This window comes from Protopterus annectens, chromosome 9.part0, assembly GCF_019279795.1.
Source record: "Protopterus annectens isolate FY-2018-M chromosome 9.part0, PAN1.0, whole genome shotgun sequence".
NCBI lineage: Eukaryota > Metazoa > Chordata > Ceratodontiformes > Protopteridae > Protopterus > Protopterus annectens.
This window is the reverse complement of record NC_056743.1, coordinates 1,421,357,630-1,421,377,499: the sequence shown is the minus strand read 5'-3', so window position 1 is coordinate 1,421,377,499 and position 19,870 is coordinate 1,421,357,630.

Sequence of the window (19,870 nt, the reverse complement as noted above, 5' to 3'; positions counted from 1 at the left end):
TATCCTCACCAACATGCCAAACAGGTTCACTGATGCAACTGTTAGACCCTCATTAGTTAAAACTGACCACAAATCATTCACTTCTGAAATGACACTAACACCAGAACTCACAAAGGGTGAAATCAGACTAAAAAAATTAACCAAGGCAAACTATATCCTCCTAGAGGAAGGTATAAATGCATTCCAAGCCCCACCCCAAGCTGAAAGTGGTAACTTCGGTGAAGCTTACACTAAAACCCTCTACAATCACTTGCATAAGTGTATAAACTCGGATGTACCAGATAGAATCAAAGCCAGAGCCCCAAGTACAATTACACTGCCATGGAGGACTACCAGCATCAAGAAACATGACAACAAACAAGAAATGTTGCTGTCCAAGAAAACAAAGACAAGGACCCAACATTGGAAAAGCACCCTCTTCAGCCTTAACAGGCAAATAAGACAACTTGTTAAATCCTTCAACAGCTGCTTTGACAGAAAGCTAGCAAGTACTGCCAAGGATAACCATAAGGCCTTTGACAGCTATGTATGTAACCTAAAGGGTAGGACCCAAGCATGTGCAGAACTAGTGGCCAAAAATATCACACACATTGACCCCACAGAGATAGCAAACCTGCTAGTGGATAGGTTTGGTGATAATTTCATTATCTTATCACCTTCTAACTTGCAACAAACCCTTCTCCAAACTTCCCCCCAGCTTGCATATCTGAAGAGCAGGTCCTCAAAGCCCTGTCCAAGGCAAAGAACACAGCCTCTATGAGACCAGATGACATCCCAGGCTGTCTTCTAAACAGGCTAAAACATGAACTAACATCACCACTAAGTACCCTTTTCAATCACAACCTAACCAAGGCTTTGTTCCTGTGGAGTGGAGAACAGCTACAATTATTCCCCTCCACAAAGGTGGCCTAGCAACAGACCCAAGGAATTACAGACCCATAAGCCTGACCAGCCTCAAATGTAAGGCCATGGAATGCATCATTATGGACCTCATAAATAAAGACATGGGTGACCTCCAGACCCTGGATCCTACTCAATTCAGCTTCATGAAGGGCAGATCCTGCCTGTTAAATCTGGTAGATTTTTTTGAAAGTATGACCAAGGCCATTGATGATGGCAAATCTGTGCACACAACATACCTCGACTTGGCAAAGGCTTTCAACATAATCCCACATTTAGGCATTACCAATAAACTTAGCAAACTGAATGTAAACCCCTTCACTGTAAGATGGGTTGCCAAATGGTTCACAAACCAGACACACACTATCAAAGTGGGTGACTCCACATCAACCAGCAGACCTGTTACCAGCAAGGTGCCACAAGGGTCAATGCTTGGCCCCCTACTGTTTGGCATATACTTCTCAGAAGTTCAGGGCAAAACTAAAGGATTGTGGCTGACCAAATTTGCAGATGGCTGCAAACTAGGTGCAATCATTGAATCCCCAAATTATGTCAATACACTCTAGGAGGGTCTCACACAGACCAACAACTGGTGTATTAGTCATGGTCTCAAACTGAATGAAAGTAAATGCACTATCATCATTCCCTTCAGCAAAAACAATGTCCAATAACACTATCATATCAACAAAAATGCCCTAAGTATCTATGAAGTAGTAAGAGACTTGGGATCACAGGTTAACCGCAATCTTAACTTTGACCACCATGAGTCTACTGTTGTAGGGAAAGCTTTCCACACAGCTCACTTGATTAGTAAAGGCATTGCCTTGAGAGAAAAAGAGGTTATAACCCCTTATACTCAGCACTTATCTGGCCCATAATTCAGTATAATGCCCCGTTAGGTATGTACCATACTAAGCACCTGCAGCAATTAGACAGACCTCAGAGGTTTCTAATAAAGAAGATCAAGAACCTCTAGCATGTACCTTACACAGACCGACTAAAGTCCCTGCCATTATACTCCGTATCTTATAGATTTCTTAGGGGAGACTTATGCCTGGCCTACAGAGCAACCCAAGACCCAAACCTAAAGAAGTTACTGCATATCCACTAGGGCTACCCATTCCAGGGACTTAAACATGGCCTGTGACTTAAATAGGACTTGCTGGAGGGATAGATTTATCTCACAGCAGCTGCCACATATTTGGAACAGGTTACCAATGAAATAGAGCACCTCTGTGACACTGTTCAAGAGGAACCTGGACGAGTGGTTGGGGCACCGTAAAGTCTTACCGTGGATAGCATCCACAACCCTCCTAGACATGGGCAGTCATCACTAAATGCAGTCTTGTGTATTGACTAGTAATTCTACAGTATTTTATTGGGTTGAAATTGCTAGGCTTAAAATGACCTCTGGGTGGATAGCCTAGTAATTTCCTGTGATCCTGTAGTCCTATGTTAGAATGAATTTGTTTTAGTTGTTTTCACTAGTAGCCAAGATATTACTAAATCTGAATTGAATGCATGCAAAATCTGTATATGATGCTAGTGTTCTTTTACATTTAGATATATGTTTGTGTGTCTGATGTGTGGGATATATTTCAGTGGTGAATCCATGTAAAATGCATGGGAAATAAAATAAAAAAGGAGCGGAAATGTTTATAAATTATTTTTCTATCTGTTATTACTTTCAGAAACACAAAAACTTTGAAAACACTAGTAGAAAAAAAAGAGACTAGAGACAATCCTAAGATAAAAATAATGATATTGTTCCAAAAAAGAAAAAAACCTCTCACAATATGATACCTGATCAGATCCCTGCTTACTGTGTTGCAAAAGGCCACAGGCAACCCCTTCTATCTGGTAAGCTTACCTTACTCTGTACTCTGCAACTGTAGAAGCTGACTTTCTGACTAAGAAAGGCAGTAATTTTTTTTTAGCCTGAGTGTGGCATGGCTATGTTCCGTGCCAGTGTCAGAAAGCACAAAAAGAAAATTTCCCTTGACTTTAGTTTGTTTTTCTTTAAAGGTTAAAGATCATATAAAGAAAACATTTGCAGTCTCCTGGGGAAACTTATTTAGTTCTTTACTCTGTATCTTGCTGGATTTTATTTGATGGGAAAATATATGCTTTCCAGCATTCTGACGCAGACACTTTAGCAAAATGTTGGAAAATATCCCACAGACCTTGACCTGCTGGGAATCAGGGAAGGAGAAGTATGGCAAACACAACATACAGTAACACTCATACTTGACTGGAAAATTTGTTGTATACAGATCCCTTACGTCTAAGAAACTTAATATTATATCTCCAAGGTCATTGGTACAGTTTGATTAATTGTATTCAGAGAGCCGTTTAACGTAAACAGAACTGCAGTGTGCTTTAGTTTGTTTGAAATGTTGGTCACTTAGATTACTGAGTTGTTAAATGTTATATATAATATTTCATAAGTTTAGAGTCTTTTACATGATGCAATTAATAGCATTTTGTGTTACTAATTATTTATAACATTTGCCTATATAGGGTCTAAAATGAAGATGCAGACAGAGAAACTGACTGAACAGAAGCAGATGGTGAAATCTGCTGTGGATGGGGTTTCCATACAGGAAAATAAAAACTAACCATTGAAGTGCTAGACTAGAAGTGACATTTTTAGCATATTTGTAACATTGATCAATGTGGTTTGGCAGCAAAATCAATCAGTCCAGTGTTGACACCAACAATGGTACCCTTAAACACCAGTGCAAGAATGTCTAAACTGGAGAAAACCCAAGTTACTGAACCAAAGGCACAAAATCCCAGAACAAAAAATAAAATGTAAATAAAGCATACTAACCCCCAGTCTAAAACCCTAACACCCCTTCTTTTAACTAAATAAGTTACAAGTGTATAATGTTCTGGAGTAGGTTATACTTACTTACCAAGAAGTTTCAGTCCACTCATTTCTATGTTTTCCATTTCAGCTGTTTAGACATACAGTAGGTATTTACCAGTGTACCCCCCTAAAGGGATGTGATGGTATCAGATAAACAAGTCCAATTTCAGCGACTCTTGGATTAGTCTGCTACCTGTAAAAATAGGAGGCACCTGCTCAAGGTTACACACTTTCTTGAGGGGATCTAGAGAAAACATACATACATACAGGAGTTGTTTTAGAAAGGACAGAAGAGGGGAAAGCCCCTAGGGCTCGTGATCACCCTAGGCTAAAGCAAGCAATGTGAAAATGCAGTTGCAAGGTTATTCAAAATAATGTGATCATATTTCACTAGTCCAAGATATTGGCAACCTTTACATGCAGTGCTATGTCCAGTTTTGGTAGTCATACAAATAAATAAATATTAGAGTGCTAAAAAACTTAGATTTCTAGATATGCAGACAGTGTATGCATATCTAAAAGAGAAATATATTATACAAAATAGGTATACCACACTTTTGAGCTAGGGGTAAAAAGAAATGTGTGGCAGCCATACCTCTGAACCTCTTAATACAAAAAATCTGGACAAAGCCTAAAATAATGGTAGGCAAAGGCCAAAAAACAGGGTCAGATTTTAAATATTGCTCATACAAACTTAGAAAGCTACTATAATAAGAAGTTTAATGTTAGCATGAATTTTCTGAGTGGATATAAAGTCTGAAACGCAAATGTTCTTCATTATTTAATAACTTCAATACAAAGTTTTTTGCCAGAAAACCACAAATTTTATGAGGAACAGACTGAATATATTAGGCAAAAATCTGGACATTCTGTGAAAATCTGGACAGTTGAGAGGTATGGTGGCAGCTGCAAGGCAGATTATTCAGTGCCGGCTTAGGGAAATATTATTTAGCACAGAAGGTAGTGGTGAGGCACTAGAACAAAGTGTCAGAGCCTGTGGTTGAGTGTAGATCGATAGAGATGTTCAAGGTGACATTTAAAAATGAAACAGTATGTGACAGAGGATGGGGAGGAAAAGTTATGCACAAGGGCCAGCTCCAGTAATAAAAGGGAGTTAACAGATGGCAAGTCTTCTTTGTATATTATTATGCACTTCAGCAAAACATTTCTAATGGTATCCATCCCTTCCATTACTTCCTAACATTAACAGATTTTTTTCCCCTACATTAATACTTTAATCTTCTGCAGCTGAATAAAAGTTTACAGAGATCAAGTAGAGAAATATTGCGCTATTATATTTATTTATTAATGTATAAAAAAAGTGTATTGTTCTAATTAAAGCATTGCTGTCCTCTCCCTTGTCTTGGACATTCAGAATTCCCATCTTACTGTAATACAAAACAAATATTCAATACAGTGGCAAACAAAACAGTCTTATCCCTCTCAGTGCTTCCAGTAGACACAGATGTGCGTGCACACACGTACACAAACACACACACACACACACACACACACACACACACACACACACACACACACACACACACGCACGCGCATTATCTACTCACTTAAATGTAGGGAGTATCATAGATAAAGTATTAACTGTTTAAAAAAAATAATAAAGTATAGTACTTAAGTGTGCAGTTAAGCATGTCATACTAGGGCAGAGTGCTTCCAAGTCAACCCCAAAAAGAGGCATAATTGCTACATAAGCTTACCTACTTAACAAATGAATGAAATAAATATAAAGGCAATAGTGACCTAGTAAGATCAGGAGTGGGTCAATATATTGGTGCAATAATGTAATACAAGCACACTGTTCTTTGTTTATACTTACTGAGTATACTTCACAGACAAGGAAAACCATTCAGCAGCAAACTCAGAATGTTCTAACTGTCCTTTAAGACAGAGAAAGACATTACTCAAAGAGCCTTAAAATATTCATGAATGTTTCTAGGACTACAAAAAAAAAAACAGTGGCTCCTATATTTGTCATAGGTAAGTAAGTACTAGGTTAGCTGCCTCTCCGGGTCAATTAAAGCTTAGCTAATTTCCCTTCCAAAGGTGAGGATCAGACTCTGTTCTTTGTGTCTGTGAGGTAAACATCTTAATCACTATACCAACTCCTGTCCCCCTTCAGCTTTAAATATAATGAAAAACATTGCTAGGTTAAAAAATGATGTTTAACTAAGACATTGCGAAAGAGCCAGAATTTGACAGTAAGTACAAATATTGCTCCACATTCAGTTCAATATCATGTCCTACTGCTACTAACAAAAATGGTATATTGATGCTCTACGTAATTTAAGCAAGAAACTCAGACATTATTCCTGTAAGTGTAAGAGATGTCTCTGTGTCTGAATATGTCACAGACCTGTCTTTATAAAGGTATTATGGAGGACAGGTAAATTATTCCTTTAAAGTAGCAATTTTTTGGCACACATGCTCAAGAATGTGCTGAGACACAGTTCTTTATAATAATAACATCCTACAGAAAGGCCTCACTGAGACCAATGACTTGTGTCAAAACCATGGCCTTAAGCTTAATATCAAAAAATGCGTCATCATCCCCTTTGGTAAAAACTCAGTTCCCACTAATTACCACATTGATGAGAGCCCACTGAACACTGAAGGTGTTATAACAGATCTGGGGATGTAGGTTGACAGCAACCTCTCCTTTGACCACCACATTGCCACTATGGTCAGAAAGTCCTTCTATGTGGCACATCTCATTACCAGGGGTTTTGCATCCAAGAAGAAAGAGGTCATCATCTCTCTCTACTCTTTCCTCATTAGACCAATCATCAAGTATAATGCCCCATTTGGCATGTACCTCACTAGATACCTGCAACAGCTGGAGAGGCCACAGAAGTACCTCACAAAGAGGTTCCTAGGCATTAAACACATGCCCTACATGGACAGACTCAAAAGACTCCTGCTATTGTCTGTCGCATATTGCCTACTTAGAGGTGATCTCTGCTTGACTTACAAAGCCATGTCTGACCCAGCTCTGTTAGAAATGCTACATCTAAAGACATCCCAATCCCTCTGCACCACATGCTCCAGAGACCTCAACCTCATTACCACAATCAACAGAACATGCTGGAGGGGCAGGTTCCTCACCCAGAGACTGCCCATGCTGTGGAATAGACTTCCTGTACATGTCAAGCAGAGCACCTCACTGGTCCTCTTCAAAAGAAATCTTGATGATTGGATGGGAAATAGAAAGTTCAACCCGGGGATCACTCCAGTGGCTCTACTTGATACAGGCACTGGGAAATAACGACAGGTGGCACAATGCCAGGGCACTTCTATGGGCTAGGCTTGTAAAGGCTCCAGGACCATTAGCCTAGTACACAGCTATGAACCTATGCATAATAATGCAATCAAACCAACAGGCCAGATTCTACTAAACATGGACATGATTCAGTGTTATTTCTGCTGTGTTCAGACAGTTGTATTCATACTCTAAAGAAACATATAATGAAAGAGAAGGTAATACTGCTGTTTATTTGCTGCTTGAATATTACAGAAGGTATTCCCATCCAAATGTATGTGCACACAAATGCACTGGTGAGGTAACATCAAATATGCTACAGTTCTTCACATTGTAATTACATAGCCTGGAAGACAAATTATATAATACAATAATTTAAGTATTAAGGTTTGATTATAACAGAATATACTATTTATATGAAGATGTTTTAAAAAAATAATGCGTAGATGTTATCAATTATAAAAGTACTGTGAATACCAAATAGCAATAATGTAATGTGTTATGGTGGTGTTATCAGTGCTCATAGGTATATGCTAGGCTAACAACTACCAGGGTCTTTGTATGCCTAGCCATTTGTGTCCCTATGCATCATGGGCATTTATTAGGAGGGGGTATGATACACTGGAAGTTTCTAGAGGTTATGTGTTTGGGAGGGTGTTAGTTTGGGCATTACTGTCTGCCTCTGTCTATCAGAGACATGGGGGCCAGACCTGAAGTGAATTTCCAATTTCTCATCCATTGGTCAATGGTTATTATTAGATAGGGTTAGGCATAAACTCTGATTCACATGGATAGGGAGCCTGTTCCAGAGCATGGGGATCATCTGAGATGCATATCTGTCTCAGCAACATGTCATATTTATGTGATAATCAAAATTTAATTCACTGGATCTCATGGCACCGATGCTGTTCATTTTGTGAATGTGCAAAAATTCCATTAGAGAATGCCTTGTATGTCAGGCATAGATCACCTCTCAGTGACCTGTAGGAGAATGAGTATAGACACAGAGCTTCAAGGAGGTCCATATAGGACAATGTATTTATGCCCTGGATTCTCCTGATAAGAAACCATTGTGGGCATTCCAACTGTTGCATATGTCTGGTCAGATACATACTGAAGGGGGCATTATTCTCAATGATGAATTTGATAAGGACCAGATAAAATGGCATTATGACTTCTTTGGACCTGGATACCATGCCTTTAGTTATAACTTGGGTGACATAAAATAATTTTCTTACTACCTTGGCCATATGTTGGTCAAAGGCCAGATTGCTGTCTACCTATGTTCCCAGATTCCTGACTAGTAGATCAACTCTTAGGGGTGTCTTTTCAACAGACTAATTAGTTTGGGTGGCAGTTTTCCTAAAAGGCACTTTAATGCATTTCTTGGCATAGAGTTTTCATTTGTAACTTTGGCACCAGTCGTTTGATTGTGTTAGACCTTCTTGTAAGATGTTTGTTTCATGTGTGGAATCTATAATAGCTCCCAATTGGCAGTCATCTGCAAATGTGGTCAGCCAAAAGCCCTTGACATTAGCCTTTACATTCAAGAAGTAGATGCTGAATAGGAGCAGTCCCAGCATGGAGCCCTGAGTTACCTGACTTCCTGGGCCCTATCTGTGAATCAGCTGGAAATCCAGTGTGTTATGTAGGGGGTTATGCCCAGTTCAGTGAGTTTGTATTGTAATAAACACCTTAGCCAAGTCCAGATACATGATATGCATTGTTTTCCCCTCATTCATTGCCTCAGTGACCTTCTGAAAAAAGTCCACCAGGTTTAGTAGGCAGGACCTTCCCTTGACAAAGCCAAACTGGGCTGGGTCCAGTATCTGAAGGTTGCCTATGACTTTGTTAGTCATTTCCATGACAATTTGTTTCATGGTTTTGCATATTAGACTACTCAGACTACTAGGTCTACAGATTCTGAGGTTGGTTGATGGTCAACCCTTGTGAAGCGGGATAACAATTGCAGTCCTCCATTCTCATGGCACAAAGCCTATTTTGAGACTATAGTTAAAAAGTGACTCAAGTGGTCCTGATAAGTCATATTTCAAACTATTTACGAGGCCTCTAGGGATATTGTTGGCGCCCATTGAGGCTGTGTTTTTGGTCTTAGCATGTACCACCAGGAGGCAGGGGGATTATGGTAGTTTGTATTTTATTGGGGGGGGGTTAGAGGTAAAGTTTGAGCTGAATTTGTCGGCCAGCAAATTTGTTATGTCACTCTGCTCAGTGAAGGTAGCACAACTGACCATCAGTTCGGCACACTAACGTGTGCTAACTTTGAGGTTTCTGATATAGTTGTAGAAGGCCTTGTGGTTGTCTTTAGCCTGTGAGGCCTACTTGACCTTGTTATTGGCCTTGTTGGGATTAATTAGTCCTCTTAGTTATCTGTTTAGTTTAATTAGAGAGCTCCTATCATTATGGGAGTTGCTGTTCCTGATTGTAGCCATGACTTTTTTCCTTTTATTATATACCCTTTTTAGAGTTTGTTATGGGATTACTTCTAGTAGGTACAGTAGCCTCTATACAACCATTTGCATGGTTGTACAGGGTCTCTGTGAAGAATTCTGCATAGGTTGCTGTGAACTCAGAGATGTCAGGGACATTGAATTTTAACAAACTATTGCTTAATATGGTGTAGTTTGCTTTGGAATAATTCTTAACTGTTACAGGGTTTGCTGGGGTTACCAAGTTTATTTTTATTTTGAAGGAGACAGCTTTGTGGTCCAACCTCAAAAGTGAGGACGTGACACTGGGCAGGGTGGTGGGGGTGTAGTGTTCTCCCAAATCGGCGAGTACCAGGTCCAGTATGTTTGAAACTCTGATGGGTATGTGCTATCTGGTCAAGGGTATTTGTGTTAATAAAATCCAGAAATCATTGTGCTGGTGAGTAGGAGGCAATGTATGTTTCCTACTCTATACAGGCTTAGTTAAAGTCTCCCATGAATAGATTATTTGGTTTAATGGTGAGTGTCTCCGGTAGGTCTAAGTACTTGCTATGGGATTCTAGGGACATAGAAGGTGACCTATAGCTTGTATGGGACTTCATCTATGGTGATTTGTACATGGATAAATTCGAGTACATCAGCTTGTTTAACCAACCTAGAGTTATGCTTGTTGCTAATACAGATTGAGACTCCTCCACCTTTTGTCCCTGTCTGTCTGCTGATGGCTTAAATGTGTAAAAGGCACTGAAGCTCTGCATTGTCGGAGTGCTTTCTGCAGATTTAAACAATGTCTCAGTAATGGCACAGATGTCTATATTCACCACAGTGATGACAGCTTGTAGTGTGTGGAGTTTCTTGTTTAGGCTCCTAGCACTGAGCAGTAATATTCTTATTTCTGGGGTGCTTTTATTTGCTACATCAGTAGGTTTGTCAATTTGGCATTGCCTAAAAAGTCTCTAAGGGGATTGATAAAGTTTTAGCCAATATTTGGAAGCCTAGGGGAAACAGGCACAGACCATCCTTTGCAAAGCAACATGGTTTATTAGCTATAACCTCCCATGCTGACAAATATTGAATCTCCCTAACAAGACACCAGAGACTAAGTCAACTATTGAAGTCAATCATCTTTTGTGCATACTGTGGCATCATCCTTGGTGAAGGTAGAATGCTGCTCAATGCAAGGCATATACCTGTCTGAGACTCATTCAGAGAGCTCAACAATGTCTGTCTTCATATAGTCCAGGGAAGTACTTCTCAAGTCATTAATACCCGCATGGACTATGATAGAAACATACTGGTACCTGTGGTGCAGTGACTTGAATGCATGCATAACTTGGTGGATCCTGGCTCCTGATAAGCTCCTGGTTCAGTCTGGTCAGTGAGGCATCTGTGTGTCATACAATGAAGTCACCTATGACAAGAGTCTTGGGTAACTTGTTTGCTTGTCTTAATGGGTTTTGCTGTTGGGGCTCCAATGGGTGTAGGCATATGTGTGGTGTTTGGTGTTGCTTTTGGTGAGTGCTTTAGCGGTTGCTGAGTATAGGCATTGCCATTTATAGGCTTAGGAGATCTGTGATGCTTAAAAAGACTGCTTTTTAGTGCCTCAGCATAAGTTGGTCTATGTGTGTGGTGGATGTAGTGTGTGTGTGTGTGTGTGTGTGTGTGTGTGTGTGTGTGTGTGTGTGTGTGTGTGTGTGTGCTCTTGAAAACCTTATTTGTATGCAAGATTTTTTCCTCCAGTGAAATTGTGTATGTGCATCTCTTACATACTGTGGATTAAATAGTCATCTGTGAAATTCAGACAATGGCTGCATTGTCTCAGGATACCTATATCTACCAAGCTGTCTGTGGCAACACTTAGAAATTGCATATCCATGTTGTCTGGACCTTTTTTGGGAGGGCTTTTGTAGGTTGTGGACTGGGATATACAGAGATATACTTGGGTGGTCTTTGGTATTTGGCACTAGAAAAGGTTAGATTATGCTAACATTTAACAGTAGTGCTTTTTATTGTGAAAATTAGGTGCTCTAAGCTTGTCTCTGTGCATTGACTTTGTTTTAGGCACACTTAGTTACAAGTTTTACTTCTAAGGGTAGTTTTATAGATAAAATGTACTTTCTGAGCATTTGTGTCTATGCAGGGCACTGCTGATCTACTGATGTAAAAATACCAAGAAAGACTGCTTGCAAGTATAATGCTACAAGAAAACAACTTAATCTGTCTTGACGATGCAGTTTCAAGTATTTGGGATGTCTGGAATAGTTTAAAGGCAAAATGAACAAATAAAGCAAAAATAAAGCAGTAGCACTCTAAATAGTTGCAAAACAATAAAATAAATCTGTTATCTGATAAGGATGGAGCAGGATTAACTCAGGACCCCAGTAGAGTATGGCAAGGATACCAAGCAAGTGGGAGTTCTGGGAAAATGAGCAGGAGACAATTTGTAAAGGGAAGTTTACTCAAGTGCAATACTGGCTTGCTGGGTTGGCACTAAGTATTAAGGATATATGGAAAATGATGGGTTGGGAAAGTACTTAGCTTACACAACAAACAATAACAATGAAAGAGGGGAGGCAGAGACTTTGGAAGTCAAATGACCATAAAGGGTGGGAGCCAGAGACGCAGCTTTTTAAAATCATGACAAGAAAAGGGTGAGAGGATTGAGGAAAATTCAAACTGCAATTCTAGTGCTATGGTAAAAATTTCATAAACATTTAGTTTAACTTCTGAGGTGGGACTGGGGCAGACTCAAGGAACAGGGGAAAAACAGTTGCAAGTTAAACAGAAAGGCACTGGAATGCAACTTTAAGCAAGTTTATATAGCAAATTCTGGAACAGAATTCACAGCACTGCCACTACTCCAATCCCATCATAGACTAATTCATCATATTAATTGAATGCAATTTAAGCAGGTATATGCAGCTACAAAAAGTACTGAAGCACAGATCCTGGAGCAGAATTCACAATACTGCTACTACTGCAATCCTGCTACAGACTAAGTCACCAAATTATGCAGAAACTTACCAGTAAGACTGTTATGACTAAATGAGGCTCAAATCTGGCAGTAGATCACAGTCCTGTCACAATTGTAAATGAAGCTAGAAGAGTGAGGCCCCAGACTGGGTTCAAAATGCAAAAAACTACCTTTTATGTGTAATTCTACTAATGAAAATAGAAGTACAGTATAATGTATAAATAATGTTAAACTCTTGCAGCAATACATAATCTTTCCACAACTACAAATGAAGTTATAAGACTAAGGTCCTAGAACAAACTAAAAATGCAAACGTTAACCTTTTTGGAATGCAACTTTAAGCAGGTAATACTGAAGCACAATTCCTGGAGCAGAATTCACAATACTGCCACTACTGCAATCCCACCACAGATTAAGGCACCAGACTACTGGAATGCAATTTTAAGAAGGTGTATACAGATATAAAAAGTACTGAAACACAACTTTTCGAGCAGAATTCACAATACTGCCACTATTGCAATCCCACTGTAGACTAAGGCACAAGACTATACAGAAATTTACCAGTAACACTGTACTAAATTACTAAATGTGATTCAAATCTGTCAGTGGATCACAGTCCTGCCACCACCGTGAATGAAGCCATAAGATTGATGCCCCAGCCTGGGTACAAAATACAAAAAGCTACCTTCAATGTATAATTCTACTTATGAAAATAAAAGTGCAGTATAATGTATAATGTCTAAACAATGCTAAAATCTTGCAGTAATACACAATCATCCCACAAATGCAAATTAAGTTATAAGACTAAGGTCCTAGAACAAACTAAAAAAAATGCAAACTTTTTTTTGGGCTAAAACTTAGACAGAAAGCAGAGAAGTACAAAAAAGTAGCACCACACAGGTCACTCTATAAGTGCAACTTAAAACATGTAAACAGAATTTAAATAAAATATTTTTTCTTCCCTTTTGATGAAAAGCTTGTATCTTACACCTGGGGGATTTTCACACCTCTCAGAGTCTTGAACAGAAAACCATTTAACTGAAAAGCACTTTTAACTCTAAATCAATGCTTAGTTATGCAACCATCGGTGATGTCAGCCTTTGTGGTACAGAAATTCTCACTTTCTCAGCAACGCAAACTTCACTCAAATAAAAAAACTCTTGACATACATTTTATGCTGTCTTGTAATTGCTGTAATAAATTTTCTCTCTTTGTGCACATTACTATACCCCTTCACAAACAGTCTCTTCTGGGACCTCTCAGACTTGAATAGCATGTGTGGTGCTCCAGTTGGATGTCAGCTAATGCAGCTATCAACAGCACATTTAGGGACTGCCTCTTTAATGTTGATTTTTAGCTGAAGTTGTGCTCTATCTTTGCTGGAGCCATTTGGACTTTTAGAAGAAAACTGGTTGTCCTTAATTCCTAAGTTGTCATGAGCCTACTATCCTTCAGGTGGCATGCAATGGGTCAGATTGTACATTGCTTTTACTCTGAGAGTAAGTGACATTTTCCATTGTAATGCTTATCTACAAAGCATCCTAGCACTGGAGTAAGTCACTTACATTGAGAGTAGGTATTTTAGAATCCGACATAATGAGCCATTCATTATGGCTGGGGTAAGTCTGAGGTCATCCTTCCCTCTAGTGGCATGGTCTTGATTAGCAATCCATGTTAGGGTAAAGTCTTGGTCCTTTAGCCTTCAAGAATTATGGAATTGGTAATTGCTTAATGTTATAAAACTGCTTGCTTTGTACTTGTATCCTAACATCTAATTTCATTGTCTAAACAAGATTTCAAGTTCTAATTTATGAACAACATTACTAGCGTCATTTTGTAGCTAAAAGTATTGTCTTTTCAGTAAATAAAAAGATGTTCTATCAAACATTATCTTGGTTTTTAATCAGATTTCGTGGCTTTAATAAATGTCTGTGCATTCAGTTCTGCTAGTTCATATTTGTTTGGATGAGGGGAACATAATGTGCGATGTTTAATGCTATGTCGCTTTGTCAATTCTTCATATGTGAACTGTTGACTATGATCACTGTAGATGTGTTCAGGAAAGATGTTCCTTGCAAATGTTGTTCATTAACACTGCAACAGTCTCTGCAGAGGTACTGGGCTTCATACAATTGGCCTTTCGCCATTCTGAGTATACATCAACGATAAAAAAACATACAGCCCATGAATAGTTCTGTGAAGTCAATGTGAATACACTGCCTTACTACTGACAGCCATTCTCAAGGGTCCTTGTGGTAGCATATTTGGATGATTTGACATCAGATACATGTTCTTGCTAAATCTTTGATTTGCTTGTACATATTTGGTCATCACATAAAAATTTGAGGAAGAAACTTCATTTTTACTACCCCCCAAGCACCTTTCATTGATAATGTTTAACATTGTAGTACATAGCTTGAAAGTTGGAAGGAAACACAGGTATGAACTCACACGACAGAGTCTCATAACACAGAGATAATTGCTCTTTTCTAAATGCAAATATAGACAGAATTGGTTATCTTCCCTCATGCCATCTTTTTATAACAACTGTATACACGTCACTGAACACTAGATCTGATATTGGGAGTTCCATCTTCATTACCAGCAGGTCAAAGTTTATCAGGTTTTTGACAGTTGGCATTCAAAGCTTTCCAAGGCTATCTGGCCCCCACAATACTGTACTAGTACTGCTGTACTAGTTGTACTAGTAAGGACCCAACTCCAGGTCTTTTTTGTAGCTTCCTAAAAGGTAGTAGCTATGAATGGCCTTAGGCCACTGAATACCTTTTGGTGTTTTTTTCATATATCTTGCATTTTAAACTATTTTTATCTCCAATCTTATCTTCATATTTCAAGTCAGTTCATTTGAGTTTCCATTGCCCCCCATTCCCCACTCTCTGATTTAGAGCTTTTCTTTCTCTTGACATACTATTATTACTGCGTTGGTTAGATATAGTGAGTTAATGATTACTTTTGCTTAATAGCTGGTCTTTCAGATAGTTACTGATTCCTGTACCATGGATAAAAAAGAATCTAAACACTACAAATAGAATCAGTGGGGTATCACGGTTCCCCCATAAAGACAGAGTAAGTGTGTGAAGAGAGTGGATGAGTTGCTTCAATCAACAGTGGGGTAGTTGTGCTGGTTTCAAGTCTTCTACTTTGAAGGATATGAGGAATAGATAGCAGTTAAGCTCAAACACAGGTCTGCCACTCCTCTACATGTTTCTTCTCAGAGCCACACCCAGGTCAGTTGACATCCAGAGCAATAACAAAAAATTTCCTTCAATAACTATAGCAACGAGCTTATACTGGGTCCATGCTACAGTTACAAACACATACACACTATAAATAACAAAATGCAGTAAATCAAGAAGCAATAACAGCAACTGAGGGGCTGTAAATAAATGATGTCACTACATGTGTACCCATTTGGTAACTCTTCTGAGGTACCGATCATGCCCCTTAATAGCTTGTGCCTAGGCCAGCCACTCCCCTTCACCACACCCTAGCTACAGTACTGCTTCTTCTGTGCTTAGGTCTATCCCTTCACTGGTGCAGATGAGGTTTCTATACTCCCCAAGTGTAGTGAAATGAAATGAAAAGCTTCCTCACATCTATAAAGCAGGTTCATCTTCAAGTCCCTTTTTTAAGAAGGCTATGTTACCCCTTCTCAATCTTGTGCAGTTAAATGACTGTAATCATTATTTCAAAGGAGTCCCTTGCCCTTGCTCATGATCTGAGAGAGTGTGACTTCAGTAGCTTTGAAACTGAACTTAGAAAGCTTTTGCTGGTTCTTCATTTGTTATCTACTAGATCTGTCAGGTCCTGCAGGTCATTTTCTCTGAAGATGGATTAGGTAGCAATGGCAGGAATTTGTTGGGATGTAGCAAATGTAGTTTCAGGTCTCTCCCCCACTAACATCAGAGTGGTTACAGCACTTTCTACTTTAACTTTTTTGCCTTTCAAACTTTGGGCTTTTCCTTATCAGCTTGTAGTTTTACTCTGGTCCTAGTCCTGGTGAAGCCATTTTTCAACCTGCAGTAGCTGGCATTGACATTGACAGACTGTTTGACATCTACTGCAGTCTCAATCGTGGGACTGTAGCTTCAGGCATTGATTTCCTCTACACTGACAAGGCATTTGTACAAAGTTGTTTGATGTCATCTTATTCAGCGTAGGTAGGTACTTCTGCCCTGTAGCTAGAACTCAACCTTTTGGATGTGACATTGACTCCATTTGGAATGACTATTACATTGTGGAGATCAACCTTTCAGTCCTCACAGTTAATGCCTCCATCAACAATGTTGGAATCACGCAGTTTTCCAGTCCTATTTGTCAGGGTCAAACTGTCAATGCTGGCTTTTAGTATATTTCTCTATAGGCATGATCCCAGCCTCATACAGCTTCAGTTTCAGTTAGTTAGAATCAACTCTGTTGGCCCAAACCCCAGTATCATCATCAGTCTCTAGTACCAGTGCTACTGGCTTTTTTGGGAAGGGAAAATATAAGAGGCTACAAAATCCCATTATTTCCCTATCCTAGTTTGTAGACTCATCCCTATCCAAATGTACCACCCCATCAGAGATCTACAGCAATAAATGAGGTTCTTGGCCTCCTTTAAAAGTCAGCCATCCTATAAGCCCCACATGACCAGAAAGGGCTAAGCTTTTGTTCAAGCCTCTTTTTAGTGCCGAAGAAAACAAAAAGCCCCCACACATAATGTCATTCTGAACAGTCTAAATCAATACATTCCAAAAGAGCCTTTTTATGAGGTCATGGAGATGCTGATCTTTCTATGTCTTTCCAAAGGAGAATGGTTGTGTTCTTTGGACCTCTAAGATGCCTATATATACATCAAAACTGTCCAGTAGTACAGGAGATTTCTGCACTTCTGAGTTGGATTCTTATGGGATCACCACAACCTTCAGAGTGTTCACCAAGTAAATGTCCACTATTGTGATGAGCCAAAGGCTATAGGGCACCAAAATATTTCTGTATTTGGATAACTAGATCCTAATGAACCCAGCAACAGACAATCTGATAGCAATAAGTCAGCCTCTTCTAACATTTTTTTAGTTTCTAGAAATCACAATTATTACAGAGAAGTCATAATTATGTCCACTCAGATTCTCGCATTCACCTAGACAGTCTGGTCACTCTGTTTTGTTAGGTCTTTCTACGTGCAGACAGGACATTACCTTCTGGAACACAACTCGGCAGATCATCCAGAACCAACCCGTTCTTGCTGCTGCTTACCTCTGGGCTTTAGGGATAGTGCCAGCCACTATCTACTTATTTCCTGAACCATGGTTTCACGTAAGAGTTATGCAAAGGATATTGGAGGTGTAGCGTGACCAACTTGTAAATCAGATGACCTTCCCAATCAAAATTTCCAAATTATGTAAAGAATTTGAGCTGGGGCTGCAGGACTCTTCAAAGCTCCCATTTTACCAGTGGTGTCATCACAGACACCTTTGCCCTAGGGTGAGTGCCATTTTCAGTGGCAGAAAGACAAAGTATGTGATCACAGAGAGTCCAATATGCACATAGACGCTCTAGAAATTAATATATTTCTACTCACTCCTGCAGGTACAGTTGCTGTCCACACTGATGGCATTGCTATGGTAAAGTATATGAACAAGCAGGGAGGAACCTTCCTCCCCTCTATTTCAAGAGGCCATGGGACTCTGGAAGTAAGCTGTGTCCACAAATTGCCTTTTGCTGGACAGTCATGTGCAGGAGACACCAACTGTTCAGCCGAATGGCTCAGTTGATGTCTACTGGTACCAAACAAGTGATATTTCAGTCTGTCTATAGCACATAAGCTATCCCATTACATGGTGAAATCTTGCTATGATCTAGGTCATCCTCATGTAAGGGTTCAGGAGATACAGTAGACTCATTGAGTGCACTGACATCCACATATGTATAATAGAAATATTCTCATGTTAATGAGGTCACCAAAGAAACAGAATGTCAGATGCCGGTTGAGGTGGCAAGACTGAAAGAGACCAATTAAGAACAGAATGATCTAGAGGTCTTGTGCCATGACTGTTTTGACAGATGCTTTAAAGGAAAACCTGCAACCAGAAATAAGGTGAGCATCAGTTACATATGAAGAGAATTACCATTACTAAAGATGTTTCACGCAAGAGAAGTTCTTTATTCCTTCCTGTTCTTCTAGGTGAAAGACATTAAGTTTTTAATACATATAGGGTTTAACCCCCCCCCCCCCCAAAGGCAGAAACATTGTTACAGAAGCTTTTTATTCACTTAAAGAAAGAATAAGCATAAAGAGCCATGTCAGAATTTTGTGACTTTCACTTTGACACTAAACAGAAGATTCAGATTGGGATTGCCCCTGCATATGAATGCACTTCCTGAAAAAAATACTTTGGACACTATAAAGACACTGTGAAGTTGTGGGGCTGTTGCACAAAACATTGATATGTTTGGATTGTAGAGTGGGGGGGGATTTGAGGTTATTCATTCCAAGCAGAGGAGACACCTGTGCAGATTGTGGATGGGGGGGGGGTTGACATCATGCATTCCAAGCAGAGGAGAGGCCTATATGGATTGTGGAGTGGGGGGAGATTTGGGATTATTCATTCCAAGCAGAGGAGAAGCCTGTATGGATTGTGGAGTGGGGGAAGATTTAGAGTAATGCATTCTGTAGCCGAGGAGAAGCCTGTATGGATTCTGGAGTGGGGGGAAAATTTGGGTCATGCATTCAAAGCAGAGAAGCCTGTACACATGTTGATTGTTACTTAGAATGGGGTCGATAGATGTATATTGACTTAAGTTGTACATTCCTCTCAACTCTACAGATTTTTTGCAGAATGTCTGGATTTTTCCTTGTGTTTTTGGACTGTTCTTCATAAAATGTATGGTTTTCTGGCAAATCTTGGAGGATTGAGTTTACTAAATAATGACTTATATGTGAGTTTCAGATTTCATATCCTTCAGACATTGCATGCTAATACAAATGGTGTTATTCTGGCAACTTTATAAATTTATACTAGCAATATTTAAAGTCTGTAGATGTTTTTGGGCCTTTGTCCCCCCCCCCCCCAATATTTTTGGCTTTGTCTAGATTTCTTGTTCTAAGAGATTGAGAGGTATGAAGTGGTGCAACCAATGATTTGTTATGTGTGGGGGAAGGAGAGGCATATTAGCACTTAGTGCCTTTTAAAAATATGTAATGTTAGTGGAATATGCGAAGCATGTGAGAAACTGTGAGAGTCTGTGAGGGTCTATGTACTACATGCAGACAGAAAGGCAATTTTGGCTATACTGCTGCACCAGAGAACAATATGACAAAAGGGAGCTGGGGAGTATGGAACTATCTGCCACACACATGATATGGAGGGCACTGATGAATAGATCCAGTGTGA